General features: G+C 39.1%; 1 protein-coding gene across 5 annotated transcripts in view; it reads left to right on the top strand.

Moving 5' to 3' along the window:
• Positions 1-896: 896 nt before the first annotated feature.
• The window catches only part of Znf644 (zinc finger protein 644), a 76,746-nt gene continuing 57,370 nt past the window's right edge, over positions 897-20,272 (top strand). For 3 of the 5 annotated variants that reach the window (XM_070007623.1, XM_070007629.1, XM_070007630.1), the window contains exon 1: positions 1,086-1,293. The gene's annotated coding sequence lies outside the window, so the exon portion shown is untranslated. Of the gene's footprint in view, positions 973-1,085; positions 1,294-1,877; positions 1,941-20,272 lie in introns of those variants that run through there. The other 2 variants (XM_070007625.1, XM_070007626.1) reach the window with 2 other exon arrangements.

Genomic DNA, 20,272 nt, shown 5'->3' with positions numbered 1-20,272 from the left:
GCGGTAGTGGGATTGGAGGATCATGGTTCATGATGGCTGCTCAACGAATGAACACGTGTTGAGTTCTCCAGGAGAAAAATATGAGATTCCAAGAAGCCAAAGGGTTGATGAAGGCCTGATTCAAGATCTCGAGGGGTGGAGGTGGGGGTCACAGGCCAGCAGGGCTGCCTCTCAGCCCTCAGCAGGCTGTGGTTGATGCCTGTGAAGAAAGGGAGAATTCCGGGATCCTCTAGGGCTTCTCGGGAAGAGTTCACTGGCATCTCAGAAGCTTCTGGTATAACTTTAACTGGGAGAACCCTAATACAAGTGTCCTCACCGGATCCACGGCCATCTTTTAGGGTCAGGATCAGTAGTCTCCCTAGCAGTCTCCTGGAGATTGCCACACTGCCTGGCCATCCTCTGTAGGCCCAATGAGTCCCCTTAAGACCCTCAAACCTCCCCCTTTGCCTGGCACCCACTGCCATCTCCAGCTGTTGGAAAAGAAAAGGCCTCTGGGCCAACTGGTGGTGGAAAAGCAGAGGCGAGGCCTGCTGCACCTTAAAGGGCCCGGGCATGCCCGGTGTCCGGGTCTTCCAGAGTTGGGTCACCACCATATTTGGAACGTGCTCACTCCGGGGGCGGGAACGGCCCCAGGAGGGGAGTGGTCCCGGCCAGCCGCGGGGGAGGGGGCGGCCGGGTCGGGCCCCACTCCCCCCACCCCCAGCCCGGGCACTGCGGTGCCCCAGGGGCGCCCCTTCCTCCCCGCCCCCAGTGGGTCCTAATTGGCCCGGGGAAACCACGCCGCGCAGCGCCGCCACCCCCGCGGCCCGCGGGGCGGCCGAGGCGGGAAAGCCGCGCGCCTGCGCCGTGGGAGCCGGGCCCAGGCGGGCGCGGAGGGGGCCGCGGAGCCGAGCCGCGCACGGAGCGGCGCGTGACGCGGGGACGCCGCGCGCTCCCAACGTCGCCCCGGTTTGACGCACACGGCACCAAACTGTGAGTTTCGGGGGTGATTTGGTTGGATTCGCCGGGGGCCCGGACGGGGGTTTTCGGGCCTCGGGGGGCGGGTTGGCGGCGGCGGGGCTGAGGGTGGCGGCGGCGCTCGGGGCGGGGGGACCCGGCCCGCGGCGCCCGGGCCCGGGGAGCTACGCCCTGGGCTGGGTCCCCACCATCCAAAAGGACGCCTTTTGCCGCACAGGCTAAGATGGCGGCGGCGGCCGAGGAGGCGGAGTTGGTGCCGCACCGGGAGCCCGGGCCCCGGGTTCGGGGAGGCGGCGGCGGCGGCGGCGGCGGCCGCGGGGGGCCGCGGAGCCTGAGGTGAGCGGCGGCGGCCGCCGCGGGGCGGGACCGGCGGGGGGGGGCGGAGAGGCGCGGGCGGGGGAGGGCGGGCGGCCGCGGCCGTCGGAGGCGCCCGAGGCAGCGGACACAAAGGCGCCGGGCCGGGCCCTGGACGTAGGGGTGGTGGTGGTGGGGAAATCTCTCGAATCACCCGGAGCCGAGCGGCCCGTGCGCGCCCGCGGGAAGGGGCCGAGGTCGGGCGGCCCGGGGAGCCTGTGGCGGGCGCCATGGCGGTGCTCTGACTCCCGAGTAACGGGGCGGTCGGTGGGGGGAGCCGTCATCTACCCGTGCGCCCCGCTCCCGGGCGGCTGCTCAGCCCCGGCCCCTGCGCCGGCCCCGGCCCGAACTACACGCACCCCTCCCCCGGGCGGCGGCCCCGATCCAGACACCCCCACCCTCTCCTTCCCCACCTCCGTCCTGTCCCGTCCCGTCCCGTCCCGCAGCTGCTCGGGCCCGCTAGGTGCCTGGGAGCCACCGCACCGCCGCCAGAGGTAAATGAGCTCGCCGTGTTGGGGTTTCCCGGGCTCTGGTGGGTGTCCAGCTAAAGCTTTTTGCCTCTCCAGGTCTGACTCCCTGGCCTTTTTGTGTGTCCCTGGGAGCTTAATCTCAGCCAGAGGAAAATGCAGGTGTGCGAAAACCCGAAGATGAGTTGCCCCAGACAGACCCTCCTTCTCAGTGATTGGAAAACTTAGTTGGTGGAGCTTTAAAAGGTTTCTGGTTACCAGACGGGCCACAGACGACTTGGGATCCATCCGTGGTTTTAAGCCACCATTAGTGGACAGAAAAAGAGAGAAAGTTTTTGGCTTGAACGGTTTGACGTGCTATTTGATTTACATGTAGTTGTTATAAAAACTTTTTCGTATTTTAGACTTCAGATTTTGTGTGGTCATTAAACTCAACGAGGTGGGGGAGGGTATACGCAACCAATTAGGGACCTGAAACAGGGATCTCCTGTAAGCAAGTTAATAAATTTCAACAGAAATACCCAAACATATCTGTCTGGCCAGTCCTAATGCCAATTTTATTGAATCTGGGTGATGAATTAGATTTGCTTCTTTGCAGTAGTTTATTCCCACTGCAGAGATGTAGTTACATTATTGAGTCCTGTAAGAAAGAAACATTAAAAAAAGGAAAAAACCCCAAACAACTAAATTTCCTCAAAGAACGGAAACAACTTCTTTGCCTTCAGTGCCATTTGTAAATCTCCAGGAAACTTAATGTCTGCAGTATTGTGTCTTGGTAGGTTTCATGAGAAGTTAGTGTTAAGATTGAGGTTTTAGGTTAGCTATATTTTAACAAGTGAAATATGAATGGCTAATATTATTTAGATCCCTTAGATTTTCTGTGTTCAGAATGACATTTGAACTTTTCATTACTTATGACTTCCACTTTTTTTAAGGTATATATTTTCCTTTTTCAAGCTTTTTCTTTAGAGAGAGGACAGTCTTGTTAGATGCGTAGAGGATCTATTAATATTAGTAAAATGGTACAATTTCATAGTGGAAGGACTCTACTTAGTTCCTCTTCAGTACATTGAGGACAACTAAGTTGGTGGCATAATGGAAAATTTTCTATCAACATCTGTCCCATCGTTTATTTGTAATATTGCTGGGGTGAGGTGAATATTTACTACTTATAATGGTTTTAAAAAAAACAGTTACTGAGAAATACTTATTAATTAAATACTGCCAAATCACTGTTGTTTATGAGTTGTGAAATTTTCCAATAGCATATTTGACCTAGAAATATAAAAATTAAAGAAACATCTAAGCACTTGATAATCTTGGAAAGTCGAAAGTAACTGCTGTTATTACCAGCCACTAAGGAAGAGAAGAGATAAACACTGAAAACAGTGGTGCCTGGTACCTTTCATTTTGTGATGGTGGTTACGGTGGAAAATAAACATGCCATTCAGACTGAAATTACTTGTGCACTACTATTTGCTACTCAACTCTGTTAGGAAATTCAGCAAATAGTAATATGTAAGATGGGATCCTACAGTGATGTGTTTTCCATGTAAAATTTGACAAAAACAGTTAAATTTGTTTGGAGGTTCTGCATTATTTTAAGTGCTTTTAAATTGTTGAGTTTCCTAAGTAGATAAGATAGCTCATAATTTTCAACACTGTGTGAGTAGATTTAATTACACTTTGTCTTCTCATAAAGTTACTTTTTTTTTTTTTTTTTTGTTGGTCGTGGAGCTTGAACTCGGCCTGGGCGCTGTCCCTGAGCTCTTCAGCTCAAGGCTAGTGCTCTACCTCTTGAGCTCACAGTGCCCACTTCTGGCTTTTTCTGTGTATGTGGTGCCGAGGAGTCGAACCTAGGGCCTCATGAATTCGAGGCAAGTACTTTACCACTAAGCCACCTTCCCAGCTCCTGATAAAGTAACTTTGAGGTTATTTGTAATTACACAGTGAATCTGTCACTTGGAAATCTTAAGTGCATTTTTGAAGTTTAATTTGTCATTCAAGATATGGGAGTTTGGGTTGAATTGAGATTAATGGGTGGAAGAAGGGGAAAAGAAAGATTCAGGGAGAGTCACAACATGGTGAAGACCCTTCAGAGACCATTCAGGTCTATCTGTCATCCTTAAGGATTATTTGGTTCCATTTACTTCGGACATGAATAGGAATGAGAATAGATCTTATTCTGTGAGAATACTTAGGTTTTCTTTTTAATCAGGTGGTAAGGCACTTGTAGCATATCTAGAAATTGACATATTGAAATATCTAACCTTAATTTATAGCACACGTAGTTCTAGCAAACTTGTTAAAAAAGAGTTGTCTTTACAAAAAATCATTAGCCTTGTAAAAAGAAGCATGAGAATGAATGATTGATTCTATGGTTTGGATACTCAATGTTTTTAGTATTTTTCATGTTTAACCTAAGTATAGAGCAAAGTTAACAGGTGTTGCTTTAATGGAAATACTTCCAGAAGTGGTATTTCTTAAAGTTAATTAGAGGTAACTAGCTATTTTAAATAGTGCCAATCATTTATACCATTGAATTTTGAGGAATTTGTAAATCCTCAAATTGATTCTATCACTAGCTCACCCTGCTGGTTAGCTAAAGTATTTTCCTCTTCCCTGTCTTTAAAGAAACAAACAAGGAGTGCATGAGACCTAAAAGATAATGGGACACCTGATCAATCCAGCCTTTTTTTTTCTGAGAGGTGGAGTCCACTTTGAAGGGATGTCTTTTCTTCTCTTAAGGCCTCAGTTGTTCATCCTTTCCTTCCTTTCTTGTCCTTTCCTATCCCTCCCTTCTTCCCTCCCTTTTTTCTCTTTTCTCTCCCCCCACCCCCTTTCTTTCCTTTTTTCATTGTCCTTGGCTTGAACTCAAGGCCTAGATCCTGTCCTTGAGCTTTTTTGCTTAAGGCTAGTACTCTACCACTTGAGCCACTACTCTACTTCCTGCTTTTTAACTGGAGTTAAGAATCTTATAGACTTTCCTGCCTGGGCTGACTCTGAACCATGATCCTCAGATCTCAGTCCTAAGTAGTTAGGATTACAGGCATGAGCCACCAGCTCCCAGCTACTCTTTAATTTCTCATCTGTCAAGGTTGAGTTGTGTTGATGATGAGTTAGTATGCTTTTGCATTTTTAAATTTTAAACAAATCCTTTGAGATTAGAGATAAGCTAGATGTTGGGGTGTACACCTGTGATCCCATCATTGGGGAGGCTGAGGCAGGAGGATCTTGAGTTTGTGGCCATCCTGGACCACAGAGAGACCCTGTCTCCAGAATTAAAAACAACAACAAAAAGGAGACCCTTTTGACACTTGAGAAATCTTACCAAGAAAAAACAGAAAAGTCCTATGAGGTGACTTCACAGGAGAAAAGCAGAGGATTTCAAGAGAAAAAGGAGGCGCCTACTAAAGCAGAAGCAGTAGCAGAGCATACTTCTCTTGGTAAGGGAAAGTGACACTGTATTAGGGCTGGCTTTTCTAGAAATTTCCACTCTCCTCCTACTAGTCTTCCTACCTCTTGCGTGTCTGTACCCGTGGTCTTCTCATTTCATTCAGGATTCTTGCATTTTTGGTGTTTCATAAAAGTATAGGTAAGTGATTAGTTCTATAAAATTGATTTTTACTAGATTCTGGCAGAATTGGCTGTAGTTGGTTAGAGTGATACAGATTTGTGTATTACGCTTTCTTCTGGAAGTATTTAAATGGGGAAAAGAAGTATGGGAGAGACTTTTTTTTTTTTTTGCAGTGTGTGAGTGGGGACTGAAGATTGAACCCCTAGTCTAGAATTTGCTACCATTGAGCTATATTCCCAACCCTGTGAATACTTCTTGTACCAGATAAACTTGTTAGCCAGACAGACAATTATTTGTCTTCCTTTTTAAAAAGATCAGTATTTTAATCTTCCATGGTATTTATTATTATATTTAGAATCTTCATGTGTGCACATATGTATTACAGGTTTCTTGAAGATGATGTTCAATGTGACCAGTACTTTTTTTTTTTTTTTGGTCGGTTAGTCGTGGGGCTTGAACTCTGGGTCTGGGCGCTGTCCCTGAGCTTTTCAGCTCAAGGTGAGTGTTCTACCACTTGAGCCACAGTAACACTTCTGCTTTTCTGGTGGTTAATTGGAGTCTCATGGATTTTCCTGCCTGGGCTGGCTTTGAACTGTGATCCTCAGATCTCAGCCTTCTGAGTAAGTAGGATGACAGGCGTGTGCCACTGGCACCTGGCTTAACCAGTACTTTTAAGCACCATTTATTGCAGGAGTGATCCCAAGTTTGCAGATGAGTGGCTTGTGGAAGTAGACAGCTGCCTTGCTAAAAGTGGAACTAAATGCCTTTGCTCACTATTGATTTGCTGAATAGTGAGAACTCAGTTTGTTATCTGTATATGTGTAGAAGCACAGTTGCATATGTAATTTCACATGTATAAAGAGGCAGAAAGGAATAAGGTTTAAAAGTAAAGCTGTTCAGTTTTAGCCATGTGAGCTATAAACAAATGCATTTAATGGTAATGCCATGTTGGAAGTATTGGGTTCATGTTGTAGAATTTATGTACAGTTCTTTGTAGTACACAGTAAATACTAAATAAATGTCAGCTATTAAAAATAATAAGTTATTGTCATTTTTTATAGTAACTTGAAGTTTTCACCGAATGTATTTGGGAATTGGGCGCTTTTTCTATTGTCCCAGTTTTGAGGTCATGTCTACAAAGATGACATTGTTGTAAAGGAAATGAGGCTGGCATCAAAGTGGGCTGTCTGATTCTAAGGCAAGACATACAGCTAGGTTAAATATTTTATGAGTACTTTCCATTTAATGATTCAGGGGTAAGTGGATTGTACCTGGGAATGAGGGCTTTTAGTGAAGCTACTTACCAGTCAGGTGTTAATTTGTCTTCATTACAACATTTTAAACTTCCTTAGCCTCTGTTAAGTTTTTGACCACGACGGTGGTAGCCATTAGTAGCAGAGAAGAGTGAGGAATGGCTGGCACAGTAGCTAGATTAGAGTGGAGAATGTGTTATTTTCAGTCAGTAGTCTGAGTTGGGGAAAATTTCCCCCCAACGGTATTCCCTTTTGCTGATTTCTTTTGTGTCTGTGGGTGTTCTCTTTCACTCATAACACTTGCACATGTACTTCTTTGCTGGCATAAATGTTACCTTTTTCCCCTCTTTAATTTTTACTACCTGCCTTTGCTACAACAAACTAATCTTAAGCTTTTTAATAACATTGTAAAAAGTAGCTAGTAAAAATAATTTAAAATTCACATGAGGTGTATGAGTATAATATGCTAATCATTTATGTGTAAAAAGGATTTTGAGCAATGTATAAAATGGGGGAGTTACCCATAATTTTACACTATTATTTAATCATCAGAATGAAGAGATGACATTGTCAAATTAAATTATATAATTGAAATATCTGCTGTTTGCTCCTTATAATGATGCTGTGAGGTGTATATGCTCATTTTACACATAAGGAAACATTTCAAACTCAGATCATATAAATAGTAAATTAGAACATCAGGATTTAAACCTAGCTGTATCCTGATTCTGAAGATGAACCTTTTATATTCTGCTTCCTTGTCTTTCTATATCTGTACATCTACCCGATTAGATAGTTTGAAAGTTCTGTCCCCTGGTTTTAAATCTTAGCATTATGAAAACATTTTTCTGCCTACTCTTACTTCAAATAGTGTCTTACTGCTCATACTGTTTATTCATAACACCATATAAAGGCTCTTTGTCTTAGCTGCTGGACGTTGGTACAGTGATATTGGGCCCAAATAGAAGCTGCTTTTTCTTTATTGAGTGACTAAGATGAAGAAAAAAAAAGCAAGCTTGATGAGAATGAGTTCCCAGTGCATTAGAATTGCAACAAGTTTATGTTCTCTGTTCTATCTGGCTGGACATTAGTATTGAATGTAAGTTAAATGTAGATGACATTGTTTTATAGCCATCTGAAATTTTTAATTTTTATACTTTGAAATACCTTAACATTGAAAGCCATTAAAAAGATGTTAAAAATAGGTGGGACATGATGAGACAACATCATTCCTGTGTTTTGTTTTCTTTGTGCTGGTCCTAGGCTTGAACTCAGGGCCAAGGTGCTGTTCTTCAGCTTTTTTCCCTCAAGGTTAGTATTCTACCACTTGAGCCACAGCTCCACTTCAGTCTTTTTTGGTGGCTAAGTGGAGATAAGAATCACATAGACCTTCCTTCCCTGGCTAGCTTCAAACCTTGTTCCTCAGATATAAGTCTTTTGAGTACAATTACTGGTGTGAACCCCCAGTGTTTAGCTAAAAGTCAATTTTATTTGTAGCCTTTGAAATTATATGGGCACATAAGCCATATACCATTGGCTCATGCCTGCTATCCTAGCTACTTAGGAGGCTTGATATCCAGAGTATCATAATGTGAAGCCATCCTGGGCAGAAAAGTCTGTGAGACTCCTAACTCCAAAATAACCAGCAAAAAGTAGGTCTGAAGGTATGCCTCAGTTGGTAGAGCACCAACATAATCTGAGTGACTTAGAGGCCCTCTGTTGAAGACTTTGTTCAAAAAACCCAACAACAACTAATGAATATTTAAATCTTATTTAGTTACTAGTAGTTCTGTTGAAGACTTTGTCCAAAAAACCCAACAACAACTAATGAATATTTAAATCTTATTTAGTTACTAGTAGTTCTTAGTAACATTTTCAAAAGAATAGCTTGATATTGACTTCTACATTCTTAATATTTTTGTTTTTGGTATATATTCCAAGATAACCATGATTGCATTTAATGTTATTAAAAAGTCAGAGTATACTATTTTTACCACAAAAATAATAAATACATGAGATAATACATAATTAGCTCAGCCTTTCTAAAATGTATACATATTTCAAAATGTTGAATGCCAAAAATATAAACTTTTTTGTCAAAAATAATTTGAGTCATTTATAAATAGATTGTATATACCAGCACTGCTCAATAGAAATATGAATTCATCCACAAATTTGAACTTTTTTTTTCCAATGCCAGTCTTGGAGCTTGAACTGAGGGACTTGGCACTGTCCCTGAGCTTTTGTGCTCAAGGTTAGCACTTTACTACTTGTTCCACAGCTCCACTTAAGGCTTCTTGGTGATTAATTGGAAATGTTCCACAGACTTTTCCTCCTGGGACTGGCTTTGAACTGCAATCATCAGATCTCAGCCTCCTGAGTAGCTAGGATTGCAGGCACCTGGCACAATTTCAACTTTCTATAGCCACATTTCAAAAAGAATAGCTGAAATTGTATTAATACCTTTGTTAACTCAGTGTATCTGAAATGTTTTAACACACAGTATATTTACCTTCTCCACCCCCTTTCATGTCAAGCCTTCAAAATCCATTGTTATTAAAAGAATATTTCAAAGTTCAAACTAGCCAGACTTTAGTTCAGTAGCCATGAAGTTACTGTATTAGATAATGCAGGGACTGGCAGTCTTCTATAGAAGTATGGAGCAAGGATTAATGGGAATAAAATTGAATCTTAAAAGGATGGCTGAGAAAACCAAATGCTTGAGAAGAATAATCTTTTAAGGAATTAATGAGAATTAAAGTAGTAGTTAGACATCAAAGCCAGGTAATAGAATGACTTGAATACAGTTGGATAATTTTGGTTTGGTGTGCATGTATGTGTGGTGAACAGACAATAAATATATATTGGAGTGTCACTGATTCTTCAGTTCGTTGGTGCAGAGTTAGAAAAATGCTGGAACAAATACCAAAGTTAAAAAGTGTCAATTTTGGGGTAAAGTAGATGATTATTGATACTGTGGCTCTTCTGTTTTTTTTTTTGTTTTTTTTTTGTTTTCCAGTGTGGTTTATGTCAAGATTGGATAGGGGCTTCTTAGTTTTCATTAATGGTAACTTTTTAGAGGTTGGTTTTATGACCAGAAAACTTGGTTAGAATGCAGAGATTAGAGTTGCTTCCCCCAGATAACATCATTGTCTGGCTGGCTTTTCATGACATTATTGGTAAGGCATGCAGCCAAGGAGTGTGTGGAGGAGGGCTTGCCTCCTTCTCTAGATGCCTTTTGGGCCTCTTTAATAGTAGCTTCTAGGCATTATGAGTGGTAGTTTTCAGGCATTTCAAGTTGATTAATAAGGTATTTGAGTATTTCTTATGAAGAATATAGAGGTAGGAATAAAGTGATGTCCTCTTTTTACAGTTAAATATCTACCTCTCAACAGATTTTGATGCCTTTTAATGTACAAATGACTAAATTATTTTTTGTACAGATGGCTACACAGGAGTTTGAATTGCTAAAGCCCATGAAGGAGACTTCATCAAATGAGAATTGAAATGGGATCATTGATCATGATTCTTGAAGTAGTACCCCCCCCCACACACACTGTAATTAGTAATTATGCCATTGTAGTTCACTAACCAGATTAATGGAGGCCTTATATATAATTAAGTGGTACTTTGGGGAAAAAAGATTTCTTTCAGAAATGTGTATTACTTGTATGTTACAAATGTACATAATGAAAATACATGTCTTCACACTAATTTTGAAGAATGGATATGTTTTATATACTGTACAGAAATTACCATGAAAATATTTTCTCATTACTATTTGGGTTATGAATCTTTTTGAGCTAATGAAATTTTTACCCCATAGAAAAAATTTTGTCTTTGGAGCAGGTTGTTCTAATACATTATTGCTTCAAGAATTTTAAAATTGTCTTGAAGAAATAACAAGTCTCAACTTTTCTTATGATAGCTTTTTTGAAGTAGAGAAAGCAATGCAAAAGTATTCTTCTGTCTCCAAAGTATTAATATTTTATATGTAGCTTTTGGGGGCAAAATTTAGAAAGATAAACATAAAACAATTAGAATGTTACTGTTTTAAGAACAGACTTCTGTGCCTAGAAAAGTTCATTTAAGAATGGATTATGTTTTCATGTTTTGAAGCCATATTTAAATGTGGTTTTGAGAGATTTGACATTTAACATACAGAAAAATCTTGTTTCTGTGATTGTATTTCCTTGTTTTTGTTGGGTCAATTAAACCAAGTTGGAACTTTTACTATAGGTAGAATTGCCCAACTGGGAGAGTAGGATATGGCTCCTTCTCCAAGGAACTGATACTGTTAAGAAATAACTTGAACACTAAATTACAATACATTTGAGGTATTGAACTGACATAGGATATAATATGAATGCTTTTTTGTAAGAATGGATTAATAAAGCTTGGCAAAAATAAGTTTGCATAAAAGTTAAGTGGCATGAATTGCGTGGAAAGAAGAGACTAAAAAAAGAGTAAAATAGAATAAAGGAGATGTTAAGAAATACCATGTTTAGGGATGGATTTGTAGAGTGTAAGCATTTTCCTTTGTCTATTTTAAGTGAATATAATTAAAAAAGAAACTTGATAACCAAGTGCCATGAACTGGAGTGATCTAGAGTTTGGATCAGAAATTTGGAATAAAGAATTCTACTGATTGTTATTGACCCATAGCTACATGAAGAAATATGGTGAGTAGTTAGGGACAGGATGCTTGGAGAAGAGACTGGGAAGAAAGCCACTTGAGATCATCTTGGTGTTTGGGGGAAGGTATAGCAAGAGATAAGATGGTTAGTTTTAAAATAAGTCATGTGAAGTATTGTGGCTCCTGTTTGTAAAGCAGAGCCAAAATTAAAATGAAAACAATGTTACTATCTTTCCTTATTCACAATAAAGATGGTTGGAGATAGGGCTTGCTTGAGTTATAAATACTGAGGCACTTCTGTCTTATTCATAAAAAACTTAACTGACAAGCTTTTTTCCTGATAAGTTTGTTTTGAAACTAAAAGTCAATAGTTATGCTACAATTGAGGTATTTTGAAGTAAAAAAAAATTGAGATAAGCGTTGAGCATATATATATATATTTTTTATCGTGGGGCTTGAACTCGGCCTGGGCGCTGTCCCTCAGCTCTTCAGCTGAAGGCTAGTGCTCTACCACTTGAGCTACAGCGCCATTTCCGGTTTTCTAGTGGTTTATTGGAGATAGGAGTCTCATGGTCTTTCCTGCCTGGGCTGGCTTTGAACCACGATCCTCAGATCTCAGCCTCCTGAGTAGCTAGGATTACAGGTGTGAGCCACTGGCGGTCTGCAAGAGCATATAATTTTTTTAATTTAAGTTTAATATTTGCTGATCTTGGGGCTTGAACTGAAGGTCTGGTGCTGTCCTTGAGCCTCTTTGTGTTCAAGGCTAGTGCTCTACCACTTGAGCCACAGTTTTGGGGTGGTTAATTGGAGATAAGAGTCTCACGGGGACTTTTCTACTTCAGCTGGCTTTGAACCATGATCCTCAAAATCTCATCTTCCTGAGAAGCTAGGATTACAAGTGTGAGTCACCAGTGCATGTATTGTATTTTTTTTAATGAATAAAGACCATCCTCCAAATAGATAAGACAAATATAAATAGTGACAACAGTAATTAATTTAAATCTATTTCTTCTTTTTAAAAGTTAAAAAATGGGACAGCAGTTTGGAAGTTGAGTTTTAATTAAGAGTTGTTAGTAATATGTTAGTCTTAATATATTTACATTTTAGCCATTCTTGCAGTTAATGTAGGTGTGTCTGCAGTTAGTAAAGATGTTAACAGTGAGTTTCTGTGAAACTGGTAAAATAGAGGGGCATGACCAAGAAGCAAGTCAGCTAAAGCAATAGAATAGGTTGCCCCCTACTGTCACTGGCAAATAGAAATATGACCCATAGCTCTGAAATTTGGGGTTTCTGTATCAGTAGGGTGGTGAGAAGTAGAGGCATCCGACAACTACAACTACTGTTCCCCGAATTAGTGGTATGGGTATAGAAGATTTCCTGAAGGCCTTGTTTAGACAATCCCAAGTTTATAATTCCCACTCAGGTCCTTGCTGACTTTGCCTTGCATACCAACTGTGACATGCAACCATTATTTTAAAAGGACTTGATACATCTAAACTGATAACTGTTCATTTAAACATAGTGGGTTTAATAGCCATCTAATTGTTATCAACTTCTCACTAGAATGCTTTTTTAAAAGGAAGAAAAAGGGGCCAGGTGCTGATGGCTCACTTGTAATCCTAGCTACTCAGGAGGCTGAGCTCTGAGGATCAAGATTCGAAGCCTGTTGGGCACTAAAGTCCATAAGACTATTATCTCCAATTAACTACCAAACAAAGACAGAAGTGGAGCTGTGGCTCAAGTGATAAAATACTTACCTTGAGCAAAAAGTACCTCAGGGACAATGCTCAAGCCCCAGGACCAGCACAACAACAACAACAAAAAAAAAAAAAAAAAAGAAAAAGAAAAAAAAGAAAAGGAAAGAGAAAAGGAAAAACCAAAAAGGCAGAGTCTCAAGGACAAAGAAAAGAAGAGTCATCACAGAAGGAAAACCTGAGTAGTAGGAAAATTAGTAGTAGTAACTAACTTTGTAGAAAAAGCTGACTTGTGCTATCAGTAGAATGCTTAGAATTGGTTTAAGATTATTCTTGTTTGAAATTTGAGTTACTTCAAAAATTGGTGAATGAGTGCTTTAAAAAGAATTGCCTGAAAGTGTATATAACAAGTATCAGTTGTGGGGCTAGGAAAAGGTTTCTTACCTTGTTCTCATGTGTTCAACTGGAGGACCTCTTGTGAACACTAAGCATAGCTCAGGTTAAGGAACCCACCATCAGCGAGAACTGAACAGAAATCTATGTGTTAAACTGGAAATTAACTCCAACCGTTTCTGCTCCCAGTTCTGAGAATCTTGGCTGTCAGGATCCTGCCCCCAGAGGTGAGCTTGGAAACCTCTCAAAGCAGACTGATTGAGGAGATAAGGAACAAAACAAAACAAAACCCTATTAGTAACTTGAGGATTTATCAAGTCAGTGGCTTAGATTTCTCATACTGTGGTGACACGTACTCCCCAACAATCTCTAAGTATGGTACAGTTTTTTCTCTTTAAAATTTTTATTAGCTTCTATTAGTTGTATGGAGGACATTTCATTGTTCCTTCTCCACATGTTTATACTGTATTCCAGTCAATCTCACTTCTTCTGTCACACTCCCTTGTCCCCATCTTCTCCTCTCCCCAAGCTAGCATTCCCCAGTAATTTTCCTTGATTCTTTTCATAGTTTCTAAAGCAATTTTTTATATCATTACCCCACTCTAACTTTGAGAATATTTGAGGAATAAGCCCAAAATGAGAGAAGGAAGTAGAAACATAACAGTAAAACTAAACTTCATTAAATGAGGTCTTTGGGAGTATACTATAAGAAAAGCAGTGCTTATAGACAAGAGCTCTTAGAAATTTATGATAGAAGGAAATTTAGATTTCTTTTTTTACAAAATTCTTTTGGTCCTGGTTCAAAGGCTTTGAACTCAGGGCCTGGGTGCTGTCCCTGAGCTGTTGTACTCAAGGCTAGCACTTTACCACTTGAGCCATACCTCCACTTCTGACTTTTTGGTGGTTAATTGAAGATAAGAGTCTCACAGATTTGTTGCTTGGGTTGGCTTTGAACCTTAATCCTTAGATCTCAGCTGAGGATTAAGTAGCATGAGCCACCAGGTGCCTTCCTGGTAAATAGTCTTAATAGGTTGAGAAATAAGGCTGAAAAAGATCTTCCATAGAGGACAAAAAAGAAAGATGATAAGCTGGGTGTTGATGGCTCATGCCTGTAATCCTAGGTACTCCTAGGAGTCTGAGATCTGAGGATCATAGTTCAAACCCAGCCCAGGTAGGAAAGCCCACGAGACTTACCTCCAATGAACCAACCACCAGAAGTGGTGCTGGGACAGTGCTTAGACTCCAAGCTCAAGCCCCATGACAGATTAAAAAAAAAAAAGTAAAAAGGGAGAAATAGAAGAAAATCAAAACAAACTTCAAGTCCAACATATGAAAAGTAAAATTTCAAAATAAAGGGAAATTCCTACAATCCCTTAAGTGTGATTATAAATCAGTATTGAAAAGTAATCAGTAGTGAGATTGTGCCTTTGAATCCTGGAGGAAAGTTATTTCCAAGCCATTCTAGAATAACTCTCCTAAGTTGTTAAGTATGGGAATTTATATAAAAATGGAAAGCTTGCAGTGGAATATTTACTTAAATGCCCTGGGTCTCAGGAAGTTAATAAAGTTATAGGCTTTAATCAAAGTGGCCAAGTAAATGCAAAGATGAAAGATCCCAGAGACTGGATTCCATACAAGTGGTGACTGGAGATTTCCCAGAAAGATGGTGAGGGTGATCCAAAGATGGTGATGCTGCATTATGAAGAGTAAACAGTGCAGAAGATTGGGACAGAAGGACACATGGATTTAGAGGCTTTGTGGGTGGGGAAGAAGGAGAGTACAGAGTTAGTATTCCATAGCTGAAATGTTTGGAACCAGAAATGTTGCAGATTTCAGATTTTTTTGGATTTTGAAGTATTTAGAGTTTCCACTTGAGCAACAGATGTTCAAAACACTTTAGATTTGAGGTTTTTGGATTAGGTATGCTTAACATGTATGTAGAGGATTTTTATGATTTAACTTACATGGGTTATTTGTAAATTTCTTCTAATAGTTCCCTGATTTTGGTATGGGAGTAACATGTGGCCATTGAATTGTAGCTGCTCAATTAGCTTCGTGGTTAACTGATGATTGGATAGATTTGTAAAGTGCTTGAGACTAGTGAGTTTCCCAGTCTTTGTTGAGGATCTTTGGTTACTTAAACACCTAGGAAATTTACAATTCTCCATACTCTGCTTATTCAGAGCTTCACAGCCCTTGATGAGCACTTAGAGGTCTTCTCTTTTCCTGGACAAATGCATAGCCCAGCACATAAATTGGTCTTCTAGATTTGTACTTACAGACTCATGCTAGATTCATGTTTGCATTCTCATGCTAGATGTTAGAATTTGGGATTCTCATGCTGAGTTATGTTTGCATGTTTACACTTTCTTGGACTCATGCCTTGGTCATTGTTGTGTTAGCTTTCTGTTGCCTTCAGATTGATAGTTTTCATTATTTTGGTCACTATTAGGATCAGTGGTAGTATTGATAATTACTTATTAAGCTATTATGGAAATTATTGAAGGCTATGTTAAATTAGCATGTTTGGATTGATAGGTGGATATCATAATGTTAGAATGATATGTCTACCTCTTGGTCTGAATTTCTAATGTGATTGCTTCATTCCTAAATATGTTCTCTTGGCTTTGTGGCAAAAATGGCCAGTTGCTACTCAGACCTTATTAGCTGTTGTTTTGGCTGAAGACAGTTCTCAGTTTTTGCTGAGCATTTGAGATCTTCCATGTGGTATGCTAAATTCCTATCTATGAAGCAATTTCTATTACAAGGAAGACAAGATATTCTGATTATCCTAGGGCTCATTTATTTTTCACTCCATCTAAGGTCCTAGAACCAGTGCTGTTTTAATAGTTGAGTAAGAATTTTCCAGGAAAATCAAGGTTCCACTAACAAAAATAGAGGGAACAATAGGAAAATAGGAAATTACTGTATAGCAGTTTTCATAGATTTGGGGGGAACCCTAAAATTTTAGCATATGGCTTAATTCTATCTAGGAACAAATTTGCACCAAAAATGAAAAGAATGACAATACCTGAAAAAATGATTTTGCCCAATTTGCATATATTTCTGAGTTTGAAAGACTTATAACAAAATGTAGTGTTTGATAAAAATTAAGTTGTTGGGCACTGGTGGCTTATGCCTGTAACTCTAGCTATTCAGTAGGTTGAGATCTGAGAATCTTGGTTCACAGACAGCAGGGGCAGGAAAATGGGTCAAGTCATTTACATCCTTTTACAGTGATGATAACCTTGAGCATAAAGAGACTTAGGGACAACAGCCCCAGTCCCTGAGTTCCATCCCCAGAACTGGTACCAAAAACAAAACAAAAGAATAAAAAGAATGTGATAAGATTTTCTTTTTTAAAATTTTTTATTTATTTTTATTTTTTAAAGATTTTCTTACTTTTGAAAGCCTGAGTAATATTCCATCATGTGTATATAGTATTACATTTCCTTCATCCATTTATCCATTGATGAACAGTTGGCTTTCCTCTGTATTGTAGGTACTGTAAATAAAGCTGCTGTAATCCTACTCAGAGGGCTGAGGATCCAGAGGACTGTGGTTCAAAACAATCTGGGTAGAAAAGTCCTGAAGACTATCTTCAAAATAACTAGCAAAGGGGGAGGGAAGGGATAGTGGGAGAATAACAAAAGAATGAGTAACAGTGTTTGACAACAAATGTATTCATTACCTTACTCATGTAACTGTAACGCTTCTTGTACAGCATCTTTACAAGAAAATAAAATTTAAATAAAAACCCTTGAAATTCACCATTAAAAAAACCAAACTAGCAAAAAGCTAGACTGGAGGAGTGCCAGTTGAACAAGGAAACCAAACACAAGCATGAGGCCATGAATTCAACCCGGTACAAGGGTGGGGTTGGGGTTGGGGGGTGGCTAGGGGTGAGGGAAGAGGGAACACATGATAATTATATTAAATATTTGGAACTTCCATATTGTCTTCCAGAGGGGTTACACCATTCTATATCCTAACTGACAATGCACCAAGGTTTCTAGTTTCTGTATAACCTACCAACACTTCATCTTATACTCTGTGTGTGTGTCTATGTGTCTGTGTGTGCAGGTGTGTGTCTGTGTGTGCATATACTTCATAGTGGTCATCCTAATAGTTGTGAGGCATAACCTCATTGTGGTTTTGATTTGTTGTTCTCTAGCCATGGGTGATCCAGAACATCTTTAGGTAATGCTAATTTCATACTCACCTGTAGAACTTTTAAAATTTGTCTTGTTTTATTTTATACTTGTCTTTGGAGAATTGTTCTAAAATCTAAAATTGTTTTGGAAGTTTCTTAGTTTTAAAATTAGGTTATTTGTTTTTTGTGGTTGAATATGAGACCCTAATAATGTTGAATACTAACTCCTTATCAGACACATGGTTTACAAATATTTTTTTCCGTTCCATAAGTTGTCATTTTACTCTGTTGACTATTTCCATTGATGTTCAGAAGTTTTAAAGTTTGATATAGTCCTATTTGTTAGTATTGTCTTTCGTTGTCCTTTGGTATCATATCCAGGAATTCTTTCCCCTATGTTTTTTTTCTAGGAGGTTTTAGGTCCCTTGAAATGAATTTAAGGATGGGTTTTCCTATTAATGAGGAAACTCTCATGGGATTTGGATAGTCATTGCATTGATCTGTAGATTGCTTTGACATCTTGAGATTGACAACTATATTAAGTCTTTGAATCCTTGAATGTAGGATATATCTGTTTTTTCATGTCTTTATTTCAGTACATAAATTTTTGTAGTACAAATATTTCGCTTTCTTGGGTTAAATCCTAAGTACTTTATTTTTATTGGATGCTATTTTAAATTAATTATTTCCTTTTTTCTGGATTGGTCATTTTTATTGCATTTTTGTTGTGTTTTAATTCATTTCTTTAACTGTTTCTTGTGTGGACTATTTAGGATTTTCTTCATGTACGATTATATCATTTGTAAACATAATTTTATTTTCTCCTTTCCAAATTGTGAATGCCAAATTGTGGTTAGAACTTTTAGTATTGTTTTTAATTGAAATGGTTAGTGGGCATTTTTACCTTTTTCTTTTCATAGAAGAAAAGCTTTCTTTTGCCTTTGAATATATAAAAATAAATGAATATATGTTTGCCTAACTTGTGGGCCTTTCATTATGTTAAAGTTATTTCCTTTTATTTTTACAGTGTTAAGTGGTTTAACGATAAAATGGTGTTATATTTTGTCATTTTTTGTGTGCATCAACAGATAGTGATGGGATTTATTTTTCCCCTTCATATTATTAATGGACTGATGATGTTGATTGCTTTTGTATGTTGAATTATCCTTGCCTTCCTGGAGTAAGACCCTCTTGGCTACTGTGTATAATCCTTTTAAAATGCTGATAGATTTGTTTCGTTGATTTTTTTTTTGAGGATTTTTGCATCATTTGTCAAAGACACTGAACCATAGTTTTCTTCTTGTAGGTTTTTTTTTTCCTGTTTGGTTTTGTAGTCAGAATGATGTTAATCTCATAGAATTAATTTGAAGTATTTCTTTAATTCTTTGGAAGAATTTGAAGGTGCTTAGTGTAATTCTTTGTATTTGATAGAATTCTCTATAGAAACCATTTAGTCCTGGGTATTTGTTAGGAAGGGTTATTGTTTGTTTTTGTATTATCACATCCAATTTCCTTTGATTATTCAGTTGTTCAGTTTAATTTATTAATTTTATGATTCAGTTTTGGTAGTTTTATGTTGTTAGGAATATATCCATTTTGTTTAGGTTTTCCAATTGGTGATGTTTACTTGTTCATAACATTCTCATATATTTTTGGCATTGGTTATAGTGTTCCCTCTTTCATTTCTGATTTTAGTTGTCTTCTTCATTTTCTAAGGGTTTGTCAATTTGTTTGTTTTTTTGTTTTTTTGGTCTGATCGTGGGGCCTGAACTCTCGGCCTGGACGCTGTCCTTCAGCAGTTCAGCTCAAGGCTAGCGCTCTACCACTTGAGCCACAGCGCCACTTCTGGTTTTTTTCTTTTTTGCTTATGTGGTGCTGAGGAATTGAACCCAGGACCTCATGCATGCAAGGCAAGCACTCTACCACTGAGCCACCTTCCCAGCCCGGGTTTGTCAATTTGGTTTATCATTTTTATTTATATGTGCCTTAATCTTTGTCCTTTCCTTTCTTGTGCTAACTTTTGGTTTAATTCTTTTTCTGGTTGTTTGAAATGTAAGCTTAGGTTGTTGATTTGAGTTGGCTTCTACTTCAGTGTAAGCTTTTAGTACTGCTTTTGTTGTATACCACAAACTTTGGTATATTATTTAATTTTCATTTGTATTCATCTATTTTCTAAATTCTCAAGTAGTTTATTTTCTGACCCACTATTTTTGTTAAGAATGAACTGTTTGGCCATATGTTGTGGTACATTACTATAATCCCAGCATTAAGGAGATGGAGGCAGGAAGATCATGAGTTTGAAGCCTGCTTGGACTACATGGTGAGAATTTGAGTCAACCCCTACTCTCTTATCTTTAAAAAAAAAAATAAAAGTGAGGTGTTTAATTTCTACATGCATATGAAATTCTTAAATTAACTCTGAAGCCTGTTCTGAAATGTCATTGTTTAATTTTCCAAAATACTTTTGACTCTTCAGTGTAAACATTGTAAATTTACAGAAAATTTGAGGACAATTTAATGTTCTTATGTTTCCTTATTTTTCCTGAATGCTATTATCTTACATTATTATGGTACATTTGTTACAATTAGTGAACTAGTGCTGCCAAAGTACTATTAACTACTACCGTAGTTGATTCAGATTTCCTTAGTAGAGAATGTGTGTGTGTGCGCTATGCTACCAGGGTTTGAATTTAGAATCTTTCACTTGCTGGGCTAGCTTGCTCCACTATACTCTATCACTTGAGCCACATCAGTCCAGCTCTTCGCTGATTAATTTGGAGATTTAATC

Source organism: Dipodomys merriami, unplaced genomic scaffold, assembly GCF_024711535.1.
Source record: "Dipodomys merriami isolate MVZ:Mamm:240054 unplaced genomic scaffold, mDipMer1.0.p SCAF_7, whole genome shotgun sequence".
In the NCBI taxonomy this organism is placed as follows: domain Eukaryota; kingdom Metazoa; phylum Chordata; class Mammalia; order Rodentia; family Heteromyidae; genus Dipodomys; species Dipodomys merriami.
The sequence above is the reverse complement of the archived record's forward strand: the minus strand, read 5'-3'. Positions and strand labels throughout refer to the sequence as shown.